Genomic DNA, 22,765 nt, shown 5'->3' with positions numbered 1-22,765 from the left:
CTGCTTGGCAGTCACCGGAATCTCTTCCGGCTGTTAACAAATCTTTGACAAAGAAGTACTGCCCTTCCATTACTTATCAACTCACCCCACTCCTGAGAGTTTGGTGGTTCAGGCGGCCACGGCCACCTCGAGGCAGGCGGCGTACCCTAGCATCCCTCCTGATAGGGATGACAAACGCTTTGATGGTTGGGCTCGCAAGATATTTTCTGCGGGGAGTATGGTGTTGAAATCAGCCAACTCCACTTGTGCCTTAGCAAAGTTTTCACACACTCTGTGGAACTGTTTCTCTAGCGGCTAAGCATATTCCCGAGGGGGAACAAAGGGATGGGTTCCTTGCTCACGTGCAGGGTGGCAAGGATCCATGTGAGAATCCCTTCAGTCGGGTTTTGACACGACCCACAGTGTTAGCCGGTCCATGGCTGCGAGCACCGCTATACGCAGGTTTGCTTGGTTGCGGAAGTCGGGTTTTGCCACTCGATGTGCAAGCCCGTCTTTTGAACATGCCCTTTGATGGCGCGCATTTGTTTGGAAGCAAGGTTGACGAGAGCCTTGAGAGGTTGCAGACCTCAAAGAATGCAGCAAAATCTTTAAGCACAGCCTTGCGTCAACCTCTGCCTTTTCGTCCTAGGGGACAGCAGTGGAGGAGAGGTTCTTTTCGTTACTACTCCTCCGTTGGTAGAACGAGGGGATCCGCCAGTCAAAGGGGTGACCATAAAAGTACCTGTCGTGGTCGAGGGAATAGAGATGCCAAAGCCGCTCAGGCACCTGCCTCTTTGCCTTCAGGCGCTGCCACAGCCCCTCCAAAACATTCATGAGGCCATGTCCCATGTTTCGCCGGTTGGGGGCAGACTGTCTCAGCATCTCGAAGATTGACAAGCCATTACTTCGGCTGCATATGTTCTGGATACAATAGCCCACGGCTACTGCCTTCTCTTCCTAAAGCGGCCTCACGACAATCCACCGGGGAATCTCTCTTTGAAGCTTCCAGATCCGCTCCTTGTGCAGGAAATCTTGACCCTGCTAGAGAAAGGCGCTATAGAACTGGTCCCTGTAGCGAAGAGGAACAATGGTTGGTATTCCCCTTATTTATTGATCAAAAAGAAAGACGGAGTATTGTGACCCATTCTGGACTTGCGTTGGTTGAACAAACTTCTCAGGAAGGACAAGTTCAAGATGGTCACTCTTTCTCAGGTCCTCCAGGCCCTTCAACTTCGGGATTGGTTGGTGTCTCTGGACCTACAGCATGCTTACTTTCACGTGCCGATTCATCCAAAGCACAGGAAGTACCTGAGGTTTGCAGCTGGAGATACGCACTCAGTTTCAGGTCCTGCCCTTAGGATTGACCTCCGCCCGAGGGTCTTCACCAAGCTAATGGTCGTGGTGGCAGCATTTCTCAGGCGAGGGGGGGGGGGCGGTCACGTCTACCCCTACCTGGACGACTGGCTGATCCGTGCGCGCTCTCCCGAGCAAGCATTGGCTCACCTCGGTCTCACCTGCCGCTCCCTGCACAGGCTGGGATTCTCCCTCAATTTCAAGAAGTAGCATCTGACACCTTCCCAACAGCTCCAGTACATCAGGCTGTGTTGGACACGTCCTTGGGAGTGCTCGCCTCCCAATATGAGGGCTTATCACATTGTGCAGATGGTGGACAGGTTTCAACGTGCCCAGAGTCTCCCTGCTTTTGAATTCTTAAGGTTGCTCGGTGTTAGGCAGAAACCTGTGCAGTTCCCTCTGGGACCACTGCAAAAGATTTAGGACCACAGGTGTTTGGCAGTAAACCCACTTGGTAGCAGTCTGTACCACACAGATTCACTTGGTAGCTGTGGCTGAGCAGTCAGACTTCCCTCAAGAAGAGTTAGACAGTATACAGAGTATTCACAATAGGTCAAGAGAACACAGTAGAACAAGTAAACACTGCCCAGGGCTTGGTGTAAAAGAGATATAATTATTTATTTAAAACCACATCTAGAAAAACACACAGGCACTAATAGTAAGCAATTCAAAAACACGGTCACTAAATGATATACACTCCCTTAAAAGAATATTAGACAAGTCTTAAGTAAAGCCCCACTTATTTTCAGACAGCGGCGAGCGCTTAACGTAGATGGCACTCTAATAATTTGTTTTAAAAAGGGAGAGAAGAGCAGAGAACAAGTTGAAACAGATCCCAACACTTTTATCAGAACATAACAAGAGTGGAAGGCAAAGTAAAACCGTGAAGTTAGAGTTCAATAGCCCGGATCCACTTTCAGAGGATCCAAACGAAATGTGTCCAAGGTCACACGGTTGCAGTGCACAAAAGTCTTGTAAAGGTTCAAAAAGGAGTTGGACCAAAGAAAGGGACCAGTCAGAGGGTCAAGGTGGGCCAGCCCAGTCCAGAAGGTTAAGGGGTTATTATTACCTTGTAGCAATCTTTAGAAAGGGAGGCCTGGCGGACACGGTACCTTAAAGTGGTGAGAACGCTCCAGCGGGGGCAGTTGTTCCTGGCAGTGGATGCAAGTTGGTGCTTCGTCCGGGGGAAGAGAGGATCTCGTCGTGGAGGAAGACAGGAGCCCGTTGCACTGCCAGGGAAGAAACCAGCCGCAGAGATTCTCAGGTACAAGGAGCGGTCCGGTGTTTCGCGTTTCAGTGGTGAGTGGCTATCCGGCTGCCGGGGTGCTTGGCACGGGCAGTTCGACCACAAACCGGGCTGGGGTGCGAAGAAAGGAAGGTAAACTGGTTGTGCCCACCAGTCAGGGGAAGAAGCCTCTCCAGCCGGGAGATCTTCTCTGTCGTCGGGAAGTGGTGAGTCGGTTCTGCAGGGCTCCACCGGTGGTGTCATCGTGGTAGGTCGGCTCGGCTTCTCCCTCGTTGGATTCTCAGGTCTTGTGGCGACTTCTGAAGTTCCAGTCCCCAAAGCCCTGCTTTTATGCAGAAAACCCCCATTCACTCAGCCTAGCTGTCACTCAAACATGCTAAGTGGTGAGCCGGCCGGCTCACCACTTGGGCCAATCACACAAGAGTGTGACTTGAGTTACCAAGGTAACTCAGTCCAGGGTGCCTAAACCCCCTGCCACACCCCCGTGGTACCCAGACAGAGTGGCACCACTTTTGGAGGCTTCTGTGGACAAGCCCGCCAAAAAGTGGAACAAAGGGCTCGACTTGGGTTGGAGTCACAGAAGAGAACTCAAACGCCATTTTAGAATAGAGTCTTGGCAAAAAATTTCAACCAGAGAATTAATATTAATTAAATAAACCGGCGGTATGTTCGAGGCTATGAGAATTAAATAATTAAAGTTGGTAGCCTCGAACAATGGGAAAATCCCATAGGAAAATATTCGCGGTCGAATATAAAAAGTAGTTTCCACTGCCACCAGCCAAAACTCGATCAGGCGGGACGGGGACGTACCCCCTCGACTAACAGACGCCGGGGCAATCGAATTGCCCCGACCAGTACGTCCACAATATGATGGTTTGTACTGGTTTCTGTTAATAATTTGGGACTAGTAAAGCCAATGGTGACTTTACATGCCCTGGGAGACAGTAGTCAGCCCCAGGGTATGGAGTCTATGTTGGGGTGTCACTATGACACCCTTGTGTTACTGCACGGAGGGTTCTGTGTAACACACATAGGAAAAACACATGAGACCCTATGGAGTAAAGGACCCCATAGCCCATAAAACACATTACCAGTCAAAGGAATACCATACATCATGTCCAAGAGTGGAAGAAAAAGAGTCTCACTCTTGGCAGGAGGAAAAAAGCAAACTCCAGAAATCCAGCAAATCCGCTGGGGGACTCACTAGGTTAGGAAATTCAGCCTAAAGAGAGAATTCTCCCTAACACTCAGCCTCATGGCATCCTGCATTTTTCTGGTGCCAGAGGCCAGGCAGAGGATGATATCCCTGCCATGGGTCCTCAAGATGCAGTGGTCGCAGTTCTCAGGCAAGATGTTGGATCCCGTTCAGATTCCACTCTCGGTCCCCCAGGATCTTCTGTGGTGGGCCAACAAAGGGAACTTGATGAGAGGGGAGCCGTTTTGGCAACCGTGCCCGGAGGTGACTGTAGTGACGGATACTTTCCTCACAGGTGAGCGCTCATGCCAGCGACTTGACTGCCAATGGTCGTTGGTCTCCATCGGAGTCCAAACTCCACATCAATCTGTTATAGCTCCGGGCCACCAGGCTGTCCCTGAAGGCTTTTCTGCCGTCTGTGCGGGGGAGGAGTGTCCTGATCATGACGGACAACACAGTGGCCATGCATTACCTCAACAAAAAAGGGGGGGCGGGTAGAGTCACTCCCGTTGTGCAGAGAGCTAATGCAGCTCTGGTTCTGGGCCATCCAGTAGGGAATTTCAATCTCGGCAGTTCATCTGGCCGGAGACAAAAATGCAACGGCGGACGCTCTGAGCAGGCAGTGTACGGTCTCTTACGAGTGGGAGTTGGCTCAGGAAGTCCTTCAGGAGATCTTCGCCCTTTGGGTAACCGCACAAGTGGATCTCTTCGCCACCAGTGCCAACCGGAAGTGCGAGAGATTCTGCTCAAGGTAATTTCCTCCAAGAGGAGCCCTAGGGTGGGTTCATGGTGGTTTGGTCATTCCCACTGCTGTACGCGTTTCCGCCAGTCCCTGTCATTCCTCAAGTGTTACAGAGGTTATGGAGGTTCGGTGCCCACATTATCCTCACTGCTCCGGATTGGGCCAGAAGAGCGTGGGATCCGGACCTTCTGTTAGGCAGAATCATGTGCAGTTCCCTTCGGGAGCACTACAGAAGATTAAGACTACAGGTATGAGCAATAAATCCCCTTTGGTATCAGTCTGTACCACAACGATTTTAGTTGGTAGCTGTGGTTAAGCAGTCAGACTTATCTCAAGAGGTAGATGAGCAGTATTCAGGGTTTACACAATAGGCCTTCAGTACTATGGCACAAAGCTTTGTATTAAAAATAATATATATATATTTATTTTACACACTTCCAGTTAAACACATTTATCACAGTTATTAAGCAAGTTAAATTTAGTCGATGAAAGTATACACAACTCCCTAGTTAAATTCTAGACAAGTTTGTGTAAGAGTGAAAACTGAGCAAAACGGCACAGTGAAAACCAAACACAAACGGCACTCTAACAATTTCTCACAAGGGTGGGAAAGCACAAGTTGTAGAGAAATATCTTCTTACAAACCCTAGCAACACTTCCCATAAGTTTGTGAATCAGTTTAGGCAAGGCAGTAATTTAGCATAAGGAATACTTAAATGAAAACCAAGCAAAATGGCACTTCACAGGTTATAAAAGTGTCCGCGGCTTTTGATATTATGAACCACCAGACAATGGCTCCACGTATTGGGGAAGTGGGAAAAGCATCTAAGGAAGTGGTGAGATGGTTTGAATCATTTCTCAAAGGCAGATCACGAAGGTTATACTAGATGGATTTACTTCCCAGATGGTGGAGCTGGAATGTGGGGTTCCCCAGGGCTCCTCCCTATCCCCTCTCATCTTTAATCTGTACTTCCGTCCAGTTTTTAGAATATTTAAAAAGTATGGCCTGTTTCATTCATACGCTGATGACACACAGATATATATAGAACTTCAGGATAGTCAGTATGCCTTTGAACGAATAAATCAATGTATGAAAGATGTCAAGGAGTGGATGACTGACTTACAGTTAAATCCTGCAAAAACAAAAATCATACTGTTGATCCAAAAAGTAAAAGGTCACAGGAAAGACAAAATCCACCACCACTGATTCTAAGTGAACAATTGCAGTATGCCAAAAAAGTAAAAAATCTAGGCTGCTGGTGGCAGGAGAATCTGGGGAGCGAGAGTCAGGTGGGAGTGAAGGTAAAAACAGTTTACTTCGAATTGCGCTCCCTATGGAGTATATTACCCTACATTCCAACGGAAGACAGGGCGGTTGTGGTGGGGGCAATGACCAATCCCCATTTGGATTACTGCAACAGTTTGTTAGCAGGAATCCGAAAAAAACAAATGGACCGACTGCAAAGAGCACCGAATGCAGCAATCAGAGTAATTGGGAACCTTCGGAAACAGGATCATGTTTCATCAATGCGGAGATCCATCCACTGGTTGAGGGTGGAGTTAAAATCAAGATGGCATGTCTGGTTTTCAAATGCTTGAAGGGGCTAGCACCCGTGTATTTTGCTGATAAGATTATACCATATCATCCTAAAACGAACCTACGCTCGAGGATAAATGCCTCATCTGTAGTCCACGAACTAAGTTCGTATCTAGAGGAGACAGAAGCTCCGTAGCCTCTGGCCCCAGAGTTTGGAATAAACTCCCATTGGAAATTAGAATGTGTGAAACCCTTGACATCTTCAGGAAGAAATTGAAAATGTTCCTATTTAAATAAAGGAGGAAACTGACTGATTTAGAACTGCAATGCTAATTCGTTCTTCCGGCTGTTTAATTCTAACTTTAGTTGCCACCTGCGCCCGAATATTGTTCATTCTGTCTGGTGCGTGTTAAAAATTCATCAAAATCAAATCAAAATCAAAGGAAAAGGTGCACCAATACAGTTCTAGTTGAGAAGCAATCTAGAGAAGGCAGTTATAACAAATTTTAGCCAGAGTCAATAGGCCTGTCCCAGAGTCAGTGGTACAGGGCAAGGGCCCAGGAGCAAAATGTTCTTATAGCTGCAGTCAAGTCTTTGGTTAACAATTCAAAAAGGTGGATGCAGAAGGTGAAAGACAATGTTAAGAGAGCGGCGGCCAACCTAACGGGTAGGTAAAGGATTTAAAACACCTTTAGCTCTACCACGCAGAAAGGGCGGGCTGGCGTAAAAAAATACCTTTAAAATGAAGAAGTGGCTCCTGTGGTGGATTTTGTTCCTGGTAGTTCCTGCAGTTCGGGGGGTCCAGCAGAGGAAGAGAGGCTCTCGTCGTGGAGGAAGGTTCGAGTTACTGCACTACCCAGGGATGAAACCAGCCGCGGTGCTGCCTGACGAATAAAAGGTATGCTCCTTTAAATCGCAGTCCGGGTGGACTGGGGCCTGGATCTCCGGCCTTCGAGTACAGGGTACTGGCGATTCGACCAAGGCCGGTCCGGGAAGGCGATTGGCAAACTGGTTGGCCCCACCAGGTCAAGGGAAGAAGACTCTTGCAGATGAAGGTCTTCTCTCGTTGTGTGGAGAAAAGTTGTTGGACGCTGCAGCAGGGCTTCACTGGTAGGTAGTTGTTGCAGATGTCTTTGGCTTCTCTCCTCTTCGGCTTCTTGGTTCCAGTGGCGACTTCTTGCCCTTCCAGTCCTCAGGACCCTGCTTTTATGCAAAAAGATCCCCATTCATACAGCTTAGCTGTCACTGTTGGGGAGAATTCTCTGTTAAGGCTAATTTCCCAAAACCTAGTGAGTCCCCCAGCAGCTTTGCTGGATTTTTGGGGTTTGTTTTTTCTCCTGCTAAGAGTGAGACTCTTTTACTCCCACTCTTAGACATGATTTGAGAGTGTGTTTTGACTGTTAATGTGTTTTATGGGCTATGGGGTCATTTACTCCATAGGGCTTCATGTGTTTTTGATGTGTGTTACACAGCACCCTCAGTGCACTAACACAGGGGTGTCATAGTGACCCCCAAACATAGACTCCATACCCTGGGACTGACTACTGTCTCCCAGGGCATGTAAAGTCACCATTGGCTTTACTAGTCTTAAATTATTAACAGAACCAGTACAAACCATCATATTGTGGAAGTACTGGAAGGGGTAATTCCATTGCCCCGGGGTCTGTTTTCCAAGGGGGCACTGTCCCGTTCCCCCTTGTCGAGTTTCTGGCTGGTGGCAGTGGATACCACGCAAAATATTCCACCGGAATATTTCCAATGGGATTTTCCCATTGATTTTAAACGCACCACTTTTTGGTGCAATGTTAAAGATACCGCCGGGTTGTTTATTTAATATTAATTCCCCAGTTGGGTCTTTTTTCCAGAACTCTGTTCTAAAATGGCGTTTGTGCCCGTCTCTGTGACTCCAACAAAGGTCGAGCCCTTTGTTCCACTATTTTGGCGGGCTTCTCCAGAGAAGCCCTCCAAGAGGTGCCACTCTGTCTGGGTTCCTTAGGAGGGTGGAGGGGGGATTAGGCACCCTGGACTGCGTTGCCTCGGCAACCAAGTCGCACTCTCTTCTGATTGGCCCAGTGCACTTAGCATGTGTGATTAACAGCTAGGCTGATGAATGGGGATTTTGCTGCATAGAAGCAGGGCCTTTGTGACTGGAACTTCAGAAGTCGCCACAGGACCCAGAAATCCGACGAGGAAGAAGCTGAGCCACCTGCAACCCGACGACACCACTGGTGAAGCACTGCTGCACAAACTCACCACTTTCCAACGACAGGGAAGATCTTCATCTGGAGAGTCTGTCCCCCTTTGAGCTGGTAAGAATAACCAGTTTGCCTTTTTTCACTCCCAGAAGCGTTCCTTGGTCGAATCGCCCGTGCCAAGCACCCCGGCGGCCGGATAACCAAGCTCACCACTCTTGACTGCACCTTTTAATGGGGAACTCCGCGGCTGGTTTCATCTCTGGGCAGTGCAACGACTCCAAACTTCCTCTACGACGAGATCCTCTCTTCCTCTGACTGGAACACCGAGCTGCAACCACTGCCAGGAACAACTGCCCCCGCTGGAGCTTTCTTCCCATTTAAGGTACTGTGTCCTGCCTGGCCTCCCTTTCTACAGAGTGCTCAATTTGCCCCCTAAATCCTTTTCCTCTATACTGGGTTGGCCCCAGACCTGCTAAACTTTGCCTTTCTGAACTATGCCTACTCCTTTTTGTCTTTTCTGCAAAGACTTTAAGTGCATTTCCACTGTGTGATCTTGGGCACATCCGCCTGGCTCTCTCCAAGAGTGGGTCTGGCCTATGAACTTTTTGCTCTACAGTAGACCCTGCCTTTCTTGACTTGCTGGGGGTTTCTTAAGTGTTGGTATTGTGTTATTTCCATATTCTGCCTTTTCTATCCCTTTTTAACTGAATTATTGGAGTGCCATCTAATGTTACACGCTCACCTCTGTTTTGCAAATAAGTGGTGTCTTAACTTAGACTTGTCGAATAATTTAATTAGGGAGGTGTATATACTTCCAGTAACTGTGTTTGAACTTGCTTGACATATTAGTGCCAGTGTATTTTTACAAGTGTGTTTTTAAATAAATAATTATATACTTTTATACCAAAGCTCTGGTCAGTGTTTGCTTGTGCTACTGTCTTTGTGTACCTAAAGTGTATACTCTATATACTGCCTAACTCTTCTTGAGAGAGATCTGACTGCTCAGCCACTTCTACCAGGTAAATCTGGGTGGTGCAGACTGCTACCAGTTGGGTTTACTGCCAACACCTGTAGTCTTAATCTTTTTGCAGTGCTCCCTAAGGGAACTGCACAGGATTCTGCCTAACAGTCACTCACACAGTGGAGTGGTCATCTTGGCGGGAGACCCTCCAGCCTATCATGATAGAGGGCGACATGGGTTGCTGAGGCAACCCTGTCCAGGGGTCCTACTCCCCCTCCCACACAAAGGACCCACCCCATATTAGGTAAGATTTTCCTTCTACGGCTAATTTCCCTCACCTAGTGAGTCCCCCAGCAGCTTTGCTGGATTTCTGGAGTTTATTTTTCCACCTGGTAAGAGTGTACATCTTGTTCCACTCTTACATGTGTTTTGGCCTATGTGTTTTTACACATTGTGTGATCTTAGGCACTGGAGCACACCCTCCAGGTGCCCCTGTTCTAGTATGGGTTACACCGCACCCTCAGTGTAGTAACCCAGGGTTGTCTTTAAGACTTCCCCCTGACTCCATTTCACTGGGGCTGACTACTGTCCCCCAGAGAAAGGTAAAGTTGCCAGTGTTGGGGAGAATTCTCTGTAAGGCTAATTTCCCAAACCTAGTGAGTCTCCCAGCAGCTTTGCTGGATTTTTGGGGTTTATTTTTTTTCTCTCCTGCTAATAGTGAGATTCTTTTGCTCCCACTCTTAGACATGATTTGAGGTGTTCCTTTAACTTTCCATGTGTTTTATGGGCTATGGGGTCTTTTACTCCATAGGGTCTCATGTGTTTTTTTGATGTGGGTTACACAGCACCCTCCGTGCCGTAACCCAGGGGTGTCGTAGCGACCCCCCAACATAGAATCCATACCCTGGGACTGACTACTGTCTCCCAGGGCATGTAAAGTCACCATTGGCTTTGCTAGTCCCAAATTATGAACAGAAACCAGTACAAACCATCATATTGTGGACATACTGGTTGGGGCAGTTTGATTGCCCCGGGGTCTGTTGTTCGAGGGGGCACGTCTCCGTCCCCCCTGATCGAGTTTTGGCTGGTGGCAGTGGATAGTCCTTTTTATATTCGACCGCGAATATATCTCTATGGGATTTTCCCATTGTTCGAGGCTATCAACTTTAATTATTTAATTCTTATAGCCTCGAAAATACCGCCGGTTTATTTATTTAATATTAATTCTCCGGTTGGTATTTTTTGCCAGAACTCGAGTCTAAAATGGCGGTTGTGTTCTCTTCTGTGACTCCAACCCAAGTCAAGCCCTTTGTTCCACTTTTTGGTGGGCTTCTCCACAGAAGCCCCCAAAAGTGGTGCCACTCTGTCTGGGTACCACAGGGGGCGCGTGAGGGGGTTTAGGCACCCTGGACTGAGTTACCTTGGTAACTCAAGTCGCACTCTTGTGTGATTGGCCCAAGTGGTGAGCCGGCCGGCTCACTACTTAGCATGTTTGATTAACAGCTTGGCTGAGTGACTGGGGGTGTGCTGCATAAAAGCAGGGCTTTGGGGACTGTAACTTCAGACGTCGCCACTGGACCCAAAGAATCTGAGGAGGGAGAAGCTGAGCCGGCCTGCAACGACGACACCATCGGTGGAGCCCTGCTGAACCGTCTCACCACTTTTCCCAACGACAGAGGAGTTCTCCAGCATGGGGTCTGGCATGGATTCACATGCTCATGAATATTCCCCGTCGTCAGGCTGGGAATCCTCGGTAAAGAAAAAACCAGTATCAGTTTCGTTTCTGATCTGTCTTTCGTAGTAATAACCAATCACTGGTCTCTGCGTCATACTGACCACAGCCAATGACTGCCCTCTACCTAAGCACCGCCTCTGGCAGCCATCTTCAGATTTTTACCGCACGTTCATGTGTTGGGATCCTCGTGCTATTGCTCTCGAGCGTTGGTGCTAATTTTTCACGTTTTTTTCTCAAAACTTCGTTTTTTCCGGTCAAAAGAGCCTCAAGCTCCACCGACTCTCCATCCGATCAACGGGGACCTGTGTCGGATTCGTCTGCGCCCCTCAAGGGTGAAGATTTCGTCGAGCTACGTTTTGGAGGACTCCAGAAGCTTCTCAGGCCCGGACATGGCCCAGGAGAAGGTAAGCTCGACGCCCGGAAAGCTGTTCAGGGTCTGCCCTGGATGCCAGCTGCAGAACGTCTTTAAGGAGGACGAACACTCCTTTTGTCTCTACTGCTTACATGAGGACAAGACGCATGTGGAGAAGGACTGTGCGTTTTGCGGCAATATGTCGGAGCGGACCATGAAGGACCGCCACCAACGCCTCGCCAACTGGCTGGAAGGGAAGAGCCCGTCAGGCGAGAAGAAAAGGAAGAAATCCGAGCGGTCTTCTAAGACCTTTGAGGACGCCCCGGCGACGGGGGTCCAACACAAGGCCAAGCACCGCGAGTCCGCTGGCACCGGGAGCGCCGAACGGTCGGGCTCTACGGGCGCCAGGCAGGGCGCACCCTCCCCGGCACCTTCAGCCACGAGCCAACGCTCTGGGTCGGGTAAGAGGAAGGGCGAGCACCCGGCGAAGCTCCTGGAGAGGCCCCGGTCGAGCTCGAAGGCCCCATCGGAGGGGGAGCGAGGCAGTGTCCCCCCCCTCAAGGATAAGGCGGTGAGTGCACCTAAGGTGGTGAAGGCCTTAATCCATCCGGCCAAGCCCTCTATCGATACTGTCGCGGCGGCCCTGGCTCAGCCTGTGGAGGCTACACCAGTGGTGGCGACCTCGGGGCTCAGAGTCTCCCTGCCACCTCGGAGGGAGTCCTCTTTTGTGCCCATCGATAGGACCCCCGTGAAATCCCCGGCGGGGAAGAAAAAGGGGGGGCAGGGCGTCGTCGTAGATTCGGCTTCAGAGGAAGAGCTGATCGAGGTCTTAAGCCACGGCCTTGGCGTGGATGAAGACCGGCCCGTCGGGATGGAGCCCAACGCAGGTGACGACGACAGCGTCGAGGGTGCCGACGGGGCCCCTGATCGCCCGTCGGATTCCCCTCTGCCAGCGCCGCAAGACAACTCCGCAGCCATTTTGTTGGCTATACAGTCCTTATGCTCAGAGATAAGGACGAGACTACCGTTGCCGACGGAGGAGCCTCTCCCGTCGGGGGATCCTGAACCGGGACCTTCGGGTGTTCCCCCTCCCAAGAAAAGGATTCACCCTCCACCTCCTTTTCAGCCGTCGCGACTCGTCCAGCCCTCCTCCCCGTCCACCCGAGGGGATGATACGGGGACTGACACGGCAGCGACGGGTACGGACGACGAGGTATACGATGAGGATCTCCCGTCGTCACCTCCCACCAGGGCCTCTCCGCCCGACGAGATTGGATCGTTCCACTCCATGATCGCCAGGGCATCCAAGCTTTTCCAACTCTGCCCTGAGGAGAAGAAAAAGGAAGGATTCCTTTATCAACGGCGCGAGGCCAAGAGGAAGACGGTCCTCGCGGTGCCTCTACTGGACGACATTTGGGATGAGGGCCTCGCCCTCCTCAAGAACCCTTCCACGACGCCAGCTAGAAGAGACCGGTATGAAAAGAAGTACCGGGTACCGGACGCGGCCCCCCTGTGCCTCCGGGCGCAGCCTACCCCGGACTCCGTCGTCTCCGCGGCGGCCAGGAAGAAAGCCGGGGGGGGGTGCGGCCTCCACTTCGACTTCCCCACCGGACGGCGAGGGAAAGAAATTGGACGCTATGGGACGCAGGGTCATCTCGTCTGCAGCGACGACGATTAAAGCGGCCAACGCCTTGGCTATCGTGGCCCGCTACGACAGGGAGCTATGGTACAAACTGGCTCCCCTGCTGGACTTCCTACCGGACGACAAGAGGGCGGATGCCCTGGAGATCCTACAGGAAGGTGAGGTGGCGTCGGACCACGCCATCACTATTGCGACGGACATCGCCGACACTGGGTTTCGCCAGTTGGGCAACGGCGTGTGCCTTAGGCGGCGTGGATGGCTCAAGGCTACGGACTTCCGTCAAGACGTACAGACCAGAGTCCTGGACATGCCGTTCGATGGGAACAACCTGTTTGTGTAAACAGTGGACGATTCCCTTCAGGCCATTAAAGCGGACACTGAGACGGCCCGAACCCTTGGGGTTCTACAGCAACGACGGACGCCCTTTCGGAGCAGCGGAGGCAAGGGCGCCTCCAAAGGTTCCGGCGGCGGTTTCTCTACCTACCGTCAAGCGGCCCGCTCATCGTCTCAAGAGGCCTACAGAGGACGAGGCAAGTCTGGAGGACACTGCCGTCGTCGCCAAGGAGGTCAAGGCGGCAAAGCCTCGTCGAAACAGGATTGAACCGGCCGTGGGGTCGGGCCCCCACGGAAGCACCCCGGTGGGAGGCCGGTTGGCGAGCTTCGTCAGCGTGTGGGAGTCCATCTCCACCGACCGTTGGGTGCTGGACGCCTTTGCCCGGGGCCGCGCGCTCGAGTTTCAAAGAAGGTACCCGCGCGTCCCCCCCCGTGGCCAGGAGAGAGCTTCACGTCCCTCAGCTTCTCCTGGAGGTAAAGGCGTTGCTCAGGAAGGGCGCCATCGAACTCGTCCCAAAGAGGATTCGGGGCTCCGGAGTTTACTCGAGATACTTCCTCGTGAAGAAGAAGACGGGAGGATGGCGCCCCATCCTAGACCTGCGACGTCTGAACAAGTTCATCAAGGCACAGAAGTTACGGATGGTCACCCTCCAGCACGTCCTGGGTCAGCTGGAGGAAGGAGACTTCCTGTCGTCGTTGGATTTGGAGGATGCCTACTTCCATATTCCCATCCTAAAGGGGCACCGAAAATTCCTCAGATTTGTGGTCCAAGGGCGTCACTACCAGTTCAAAGCCCTCCCCTTCGGACTATGGTCGGCACCCAGGGTATTTACCAAGTGCCTTGCACCGGTGGCGGCGCAGCTGCGCCGCGAGGGGGTCCACGTCTACCCCTACCTGGACGACTGGCTCATCCGAGCCAAGACGAGGGAGCTCGCCGTGGAGCACACGGCAAGGACCGTCCAACTTCTCACGGACCTGGGATTCTCCATGAACTACGCCAAGTCCCACCTGGTACCCGCGCAAAACGCACTGTTTCTGGGAGCGAAGCTCGAAACAGTGTCCCTTCTGGCCTCCCCGTCGGAGGAAAGGACCAGGTCCATCCTGGGCAAGGTACAGCGGATGTTGGCTTCCGACGCGGCCAAGGTGAGGTCCATCAAGTCCCTCCTCGGAATGATGTCTTCTTGCATCTACCTCATTCCCATGTGCAGGCTCCGGATGCGCCCGTTGCACGAGTTCCTGGACGCGCGCTGGATCCAAACGACGGGCGGCTTCGAGGAGAGGATCACACTCGACGAGAGTTTCCGCCGAGCGGTCCGGTGGTGGGGCACTCGCGCGCATCTGACGGCGGGCATGGACTTCCGGACCCCAGACCACCAGGAGACAGTGACCACGGATGCCTCCCTGGAAGGGTGGGGAGCGCACACCGAAAATCTGCACGCGAGAGGCCTCTGGCTCCCGACGGAGAAGTCCCTCCATATCAACGTCCTGGAGCCCCGTGCAGTGTTCTGGGCCCTCAGGTCCTTCCTTCCGTCCCTCAAGGGCAAGGTGGTGAGGATCTTCACCGACAACACCACCACCATGTTTTACATCATGAAACAGGGCGGAACCAGGTCCCCAGCACTGTCCAAGGAGGCGCAGGACCTGTGGCATTGGGCCGTCGCCCAAAGGATGTTTCTGGTGCCGTTTCATCTGGCAGGGATAAAAAACACCATCGCCGACTCACTCAGCAGGGAGCTGCGCTCGTGCCACGAGTGGGAACTAAGGCAGGATCTATTGGATCGCCTCTTCCGACGGTGGGGCACACCCCAGATCGACCTGTTCCCGACGGCGACGAACTCCAAGTGCCGGAGATTCGCCAGCAGGTTTCCCCAGGCGAGGAGCATGGACGATGCTTTCTCGTTACCCTGGGAGGGCCTGTTCCTCTACGCGTTCCCTCCTTTGCCACTGCTAATCCGGCTCGTCAACCAGCTCAAGAGGTCACGGTGCAGGATGATCCTCGTCGCACCTGCGTGGCCGAGGCAGATATGGTTCCCGGACCTTCTGGACTTGTCAACGTCCCCGCCAATCAAGCTGCCGGTGGACGCGGATCTACTCTCCAGGGAAGGAGGTGCCATCCTCCACCACGATCCGAAATCGCTGAACTTGCAGGCCTGGCTCCTGCAGCGCTAACGTTTGGAGGATACGACATACCGGCCGACTGCAGAGAGGTTCTTGCAAAGGCCAGGGCGTCCTCGACTCTTAAATGCTACTGACACAAATGGAAGAGGTTCTCTGTCTGGTGCCACGCTTAGAAGATTAACCCTCTACGGATTACGGCTCCCCAGGTACTGCCGTACCTGCTGACGCTGGCCAAAGCTGGACTGGCACACGCGTCCATCAAGATTCATCTTGCGGCGATCTCCCGATACACCAGAACCACGGGGCGGACGTCCCTGTGGTCTCATCGTCTGGTGAAAGAGTTCATGAAGGGACTGTTCAGATCGTTCCCGCCGGTGAAGGCTCCGGCCCCGGCGTGGGAGCTCAACGTGGTGCTGACCAAGCTCATGGGACCTCCGTTCGAGCCTCTGCACTCGGCCCCGTTGAAGTTTCTGTCGTGGAAAACAGCGTTTCTTGTGGCCATCACCTCCGCACGACGGGTGGGAGAGATCCAGGCCCTTTCCTGCAAGGCCCCGTACTTGACTTTTCACGACACGAGGGTAGTGCTCAGGACGCACCCCTCCTTCATGCCCAAGGTACCGTCGGACTTCCATCTCAACGAACCCTTGGTGTTGCCTGTGTTCTTCCCGTCGCCTTCGTCGCCGGCTGAGAGGACTTTGCACTCGCTGGATGTGGCTAGAGCGCTGAAGTTCTAGGTGGACCGCACAAAGTGTTTTCGGAAGACGTCACAACTCTTTGTGAACTTTGGACCTGTCAATCAGGGGAAGGCTCTCTCGAAGGCTTCCATTTCCAGATGGCTCTCCGGCTGTATCATGTACTGTCATCGGTTGGCAAACCGACCGCTGCCTGGCCGTCCGAGAGCCCATTCCACCAGAGCGATCGCAGCTACCACGGCGTTCCTTTCTGGTGTGCCCCTGCTGGACATATGCAGGGCTGCTACGTGGAGGTCGACGCACACCTTCACGAAATTCTACTGCGTCGTTCGGGATTCCAGGGAGGAGTCCAGGGTCGGCCAAGCAGTGCTGCGCAACCTGTTCGCCTGAGGTGAGCCTGGTGAGGAGGTAAGATGCTTAATGTTGAGTTTGATGTAATGCTTAATGTTGAGCCTTTGCCACCTCCCGTGGTTGTGCATGTGTGTACTGCTATGTATTCTTTATTCATGAGCATGTGAATCCATGCCAGACCCCATGCTGGAGAAGGAACAAGTTACTTACCTGTAACTGTTGTTCTCCAGCATGGGTCTGGAATGGATTCACATGCGAACCCTCCCGCCTACCCCTCTGCGGCTCTTCACTTGGTCATACTGCCACTTCACGTGCTTCCAAATCTGAAGATGGCTGCCAGAGGCGGGGCTTAGGTAGAGGGCAGTCATTGGCTGTGGTCAGTATGACGCAGAGATCAGTGATTGGTTATTACTACGAAATACAGATCAGAAACGAAACTGATACTGGTTTTTTCTTTACCGAGGATTCCCAGCCTGACGACGGGGAATATTCATGAGCATGTGAATCCATGCCAGACCCATGCTGGAGAACAACAGTTACAGGTAAGTAACTTGTTCCTTTTAAGCAGTGCATCTTTTATTCATTGTCGCTGTTGCTGCCTTCATCCCTGTGTGGTGCAGACCTACTTCAGACGTCCTCCTTCACAACGAAGCTCCAGGAATCGTGGGTCTGTGGGAAACCAACAGGAACAACTGCCAGGTCTCCAGCTGCATCGTGAGAATAAGGTACTGTGTTCTACTCGAGGAAACTGGGTGAATCCCTTTTCTTCATCTTCAAGGCTCGTCCTAGTCTTCCCTCCTTCTTATAACTTTTGCTTCCGAACATTGACAATATTCAAGTACTTGTGGGCTATGCTGGATCGTGAACTGTCTAACGGTGTGATCTTCGGCAACAGGTCTCCGGTGTCACTTAAACCTGGCTCCGAACCTTTGACTTTTGAACTCCTGTTTGAGTGTTTCTCGATACTGTCTACCTAACCTAAATATTGCCTGTGGTTTTTTTCCTCCAACTCCCTCTGGGTGTCTCGGGTGCTAAGTGTGTTTTTGCCCCAGTAGCATTTCATATCACGGATACACATTTATTGAGTAGACCGAACTGTTAAAAAGTGATTGCAACCGTATCCGCGGTAGCGTGTTTTGTTCATAACAAACGGTTCATTGAAACACAGGGTACTTACCTTGAGACATACTGTACAAAGTGAAGTGGTTAGTTGTAGTATATTTAACGTGTGGTATTGTTTAAAGTTTACTTGAAGTGTTGTGTTTATAACTGATGGTTTAAAAATAAATGTACTTATATTTCTTACCTGAAACCTTGAGTCAGTGTTTGCTTGAGTCACAGTAATTGTGGTCCTTTTGTGTAATCTCTGCTACTGCTCATATACTGTTGAGATAAGCCTGGCTGCTCTGCTACTGCTACCACTATAACTTAGTAGTAGTACAGGCTTGTACCAAAGGTAAAACTTGTATTGCCTCCTGTAGTCTTAATTGTGTGTAGTGGTCCCTAAGGGCACTGCACGGGATTCTGCCTAAACACCCCAGACTCAGTGGCGCCGAAAGGAGGGCTTCTTGGCAGAAACTCGCCAAAAGGACAAAAAAAAGAATCCCGACCTGGGTTAGGAGTTTTAGAGAAAGACACGAGAAAGAAGTTATATAAAAGTTCTGGCAAATAAAACCTACCGGAGTAAGGTAATATTAAAATACGCCGGCGGTATGTTAGAGGCTGTCAGAAAATTTCGTAGCCTCGAACAATGGGAAAATCCCATAGGAAAATATTTGCTGTCGAATATTTATGGTAGTAACCACTGCCACCAGCCAGAAACTTTGGAGAGATGGACTGTACGGTACCCTCTTGAAAATGAACATAAGGGAAAAACTATTAATCTTTCCCAGTACCTCCATAGTAAGATGGGTTGTACTGGTTTAGTTCAAAAAATTGACTAGTAAAGTCAATGGGGAATTTACATGCCCTGGGAGACAATAGTCATTCCCAGAGTATGGAGTCTATGTTTGGGGATCGCTACGACACCCCTGTGTCACTGTACGGAGGGTGCTGTGTAACACATGTGAACAAAGATGGTTCCTATGGGGGTGAGAAAAACCCCACAGACATTAAACACAGAAAAATAGCCTAGAACACACATAGCAAAAATGCTCAAAAATGGGGAAGAAGAGCCTCACTCTTAACAGGAGAAAAAACAAAGCCTTCAAATCCAGAAAAGCTGCTGGGGGACTCCATGTTAAAGTTAAAGGATATTTGTACCGCGAACTATCACCACTGGAGTGGTCCTCTGGTGGCTTTAAAAAAGGGAGGAAGGGGGGTGGGTTAGTGTTAACAAGCTGGAAAAGTGCAAGAGAGCAGTGATGTGCTGTTGGCAGCCTCATCCCGGTGGGTCCATTGGCTGGGCATTTTACGGTTGGTAGTCATCGTGTGCTGTTGGGCAAGTCTATGTGTGGTTTGTTTTGTTGTTGCGGTGTTGTGAAGTTTGTGCGGATTGCTGCGTTTAAAGGATTGTGGTTGTTTGGTTAGAGTTTGAGAGGTGTATGCAGAGGGTTGAAATTGTTAGTGGGTTGGTTAGTTGGCTTTGCTGTCATTGCAATTATATGATTCCGTGTAGGTGTGGCACATGCCGAGATTCACATTTCTATCTAGATACGGCGCAAGCTAAAGTTCAGAATTCTAAATTTGGTGTATGCTAGTAATCACATTTCTATCTAGATGCAGCACAAGCTAAAGTTCAGAATTCCATACGAGTGTGGCCCATGCTACCAATCACATTTCTATCTAGATGCGACGCAAGCTAAAGTTCAGAATTCTAACCGTGGTGCATGTTAAGAGTCACATTTCTATCTCTGTGCGACGCAGGCGGAAGTTCAGTTCCTTACAGGTGTGACACTAGCTAAAATTGACAAGTAAGTTAATATGCATGACAAGGCAACATTTACAATCCATTTTCAGTGGTCACAGGTCTTACTAAGTATGTAATTTTTTTTTTTTTTTTTTTTTGTAACATTATTTTATTACAACAGAAAGAAAAACTTTTTGTTACATTTGCGCCACATCTCCTCAAGGCTTTTACTGGCTAAAATCACTAATTATGTATCAAGTGTTTAACTGTAGTGCGTCCATAAAGTTTATTATTGCGCAGGTTAACTGAGTATTTAGACCTGCGATCAGGTAACACCACCAGGAATCCATGTTTCCTGACGAGGGGGCAAAACGATCCAAATGCAGACTACGCTGCGCTGCAATGGCACCACAGTCCAATATTAGATGTCTCACCGATTCTTGGCCAAATTTGCAGAATCTACATTTTGCCGTCTGCACCAGTGGGTCATTTCTCAGGAGCTGTAACTCCCTAGTTTTGTATAAGTTAAGTCTCATCCGCAGGAACATGTTACGATGATATTGTGATGGGAATTTCTCCAAGTATCTTGGAATTGCATCCAGTTTATTTAGCGCAGATCCAAGGTCTACGGAAGTTATCATTTTGTTCCGGCGTTCTTCATTTCTTAGCCAATTATGATGACGAATTTTTTTCTTCGCAATTTGGGGGCGAAGTAGTACAGTTTCTACAGAAACTCCAGCATCTTCTAATACAAGAAGTAGTTTTTTCTCCCACTCCTTTATTAACAGTGCAGATGAATGTTCAGAAACAGTGTGTAGAATTTCATAAGGTTTTACTACCGTCTCCATCCGCATTTTCCTAAACATGGAGATTGATTTCCACAGAACAGTTCCATATAAGGCCTCAATACATAGCTCATATCGTATTGCCACAATTGATGAGTTATTTGGTAGTCTCAACACTTTACGCCAAAAGCTACCTTCGAGCTTGTCCCATAGGTCTTTTGGAAGATTCCAACATGTTTCACTCCCAAAAGTTATTGCGGGAACTACTTTTTGAAGGTAAAATGATAAAACCGGTTTTAGAGTAAATTTGCCGTAAGCTGCATGCAATTTTGCTCCTTGTAGTGCAAACATTTTCATTCGGGTCACCAAGTCTGTAAGTATGTATTGTCTAAGTCTATTGCAGTCTGCGCTATGGAAGGTAAGGTAGAGTGACAGTGGCTTTCTGGAGTAGAGTAAGTTCTCTACACCCCACCCAAGCCACACTCATAGTTTTGTTGGTGTCTGCTGACTTCCTTGGCTTCCCCTGCAGACACGTCTTGGGGCCATCTCTGTTGGAGCCGCCCTTTGCCTTGGGGCCCTTAGCCACAGGGGCTGCCGGGCAGAGGGCTGCCCTAGGAGGGTTCATATGTGGCCAAGACACCAATCAGGGTGCAGGGGGAGGGTTGGGAGGCGGGTTTGGGCTGGAGAAGACGGGGGGGAAGGAGGAAGGGGACTGGAGCGCCGAGCGCGCAAAGATGCCATTTTAAACACTTTTACAATGTTTGGAATAGTTGTAAGGGCATCTGGGGGCAAATTCGCCTTGGCCTGCTTCCTGTGCAGTGATGATGAATTAGCCAGATAATGAGAATTCTCCCTAACACCTTCTCGAAATGTCCATCTTCCCTCCACGCCGTCTTCCATGCCGAGAGGATCTGCTCTATAGAGAGAGGGGTCCGGTTCTCCATCCAGATGTCAGAACTCTCAAACTTCATGCATGGATTCTGAAAGGTTGTGCTATAAGGATTGGGACCTCCTGGATGATGTAATGGAGGTGTTGCTTTCGGCCAGAAGGCCAGCAACAAAATCCTTGTACCGTTGCCATTGGCGTAAGTTTTGCGACTGGTGCCGAGGACAAAATGTTGGTCCTTTTCAGTGCTCCACTCCTATGGTTTTGTCTTTCTTACTTTCTTTGGCCCACAGGGGCCTTCAAGTAGGTACCATTAAGGGTTACCTGGCGGGGCTGTCTATATTTAAGCGCTCGTCTGAAGAATGTTGTTACTTTAAGATTCCTTTGATTTCTCTTTTTTTTTAAAGCACTGACTAATGTGTTACCGTCGTCCCCTTTCCAGGTGCTGGTTTTGGATTAGAATTTGTTTTTGAAATTTCTAATGGGTGCTCCATTTGAACCTTTGCACTCTTGTCCTTTGAGATTTTTCTTATTCAAGACCGTGTTCTTGGTTACGGTTACTCCCTTCTTTCTATCCTCCTCTTCATCATGGTAAGGAAGTGGAGCGGCTCCGTAGGTTGGATCCTAGGAGAGCTCTTGAGCTTTTATATTTCTAGGATGTCCAGGGTCAGAGTGGACGATCAACTCTTTGTGGGATATGCTGGACACTGATTGGGGTCAGGCTGTTACCAAACAGACCCTGTCCAGGTGGAGTATCCTCACTATTACGGAGTGTTACCGATTGGCGGGTTAGGACCCTCCTGAAGGGTTGCAAGCTCATTCGATTAGTGGCGTGGCTACTGCAACAGCCTTCAACGGGGAGTTCCTATTAGGAATATTTGTGATGCAGCCACATGGGCTTCTATCCACATCTTTGTTAAACATTACTCCCTGGATATGATCCATGGTTGGGATATGGCCTTTGGTAAGGCGGTTCTTTATTCCTCCATGTTCTGGTACTGCTTTGTGAGTCTTTCAAACATGTGGAATACGTTCGAGGACCCAATCCATTCGATGAACAAGTTACCTACCTAGTGGTAACGTTCTTTCGACTGGATGTTCCTCCAACGTATTCCACATCTTTGACATGTAATGTCCACAGCTGTGCAGTGTGGAAACTTTTTCGGGAGGTGGCGTCCTGCGTCGATGACTAAGTAACTTGGTAAGTAACTTCTTCTTCTGATGGAATAGTCCTTCAACCCCACCGATTCTGCATTGCAACCTTTCTCTGCCCCTTGTGGAGGGATCGTAAAGTCTTGTAGTTCTGTGGTTCTTCAGCAGTTGAGTGTGGGTGAAACTGGGTGGAATCGAGGTCATGAGGTCCCAGTTTGCTATGCTGTGTCTTCACCACCCTTGACATCCCAATCTGGGTCATGGGAACTGATAACGCAGTGCGGAGTTTGTTGCATAGTGCCGACACCATCCCACCTCCACCCCAGCCTGTGGCAGAATTTAATCCGAAGTCAGAAGCACACGAGGCGATATATTTCGAAGATGAAGAATATGTATCAGGAAGGATTAATCCAGGATGAGGAATATATATCAGGATGGATGGATGGATTAATCCATCAGGCAGAACATTGTCTAAAGTAAGTCATTTGTTTATTTGTTGCAATACTGTACATTTGCTGTATTCCGGTGCCAATTGCTATTTCCTTGTTCTTCCGCATATAATGTGCATCTGACCATGCGGCTCATTTAGTGTTCAACTTAACTAATGGAATGTAGAAAACCACATTTTCCTAAACACATTTGTCAAAACATTCTGGTTATGTA

General features: G+C 50.0%; 1 protein-coding gene across 2 annotated transcripts in view; it reads left to right on the top strand.

Annotated features, from left to right (window-relative positions):
* Window positions 1–22,765, top strand: part of HJURP (Holliday junction recognition protein) — a 967,877-nt gene that overhangs the window by 334,308 nt on the left and 610,804 nt on the right. The gene's annotated exons all lie outside the window — the stretch shown is intronic.

The sequence above is a fragment of the Ambystoma mexicanum genome, chromosome 5q (assembly GCF_040938575.1).
Source record: "Ambystoma mexicanum isolate Mex_15411 chromosome 5q, UKY_AmexF1_1, whole genome shotgun sequence".
NCBI classification, from domain to species: Eukaryota; Metazoa; Chordata; class Amphibia; order Caudata; family Ambystomatidae; genus Ambystoma; species Ambystoma mexicanum.
The sequence above is the reverse complement of the archived record's forward strand: the minus strand, read 5'-3'. Positions and strand labels throughout refer to the sequence as shown.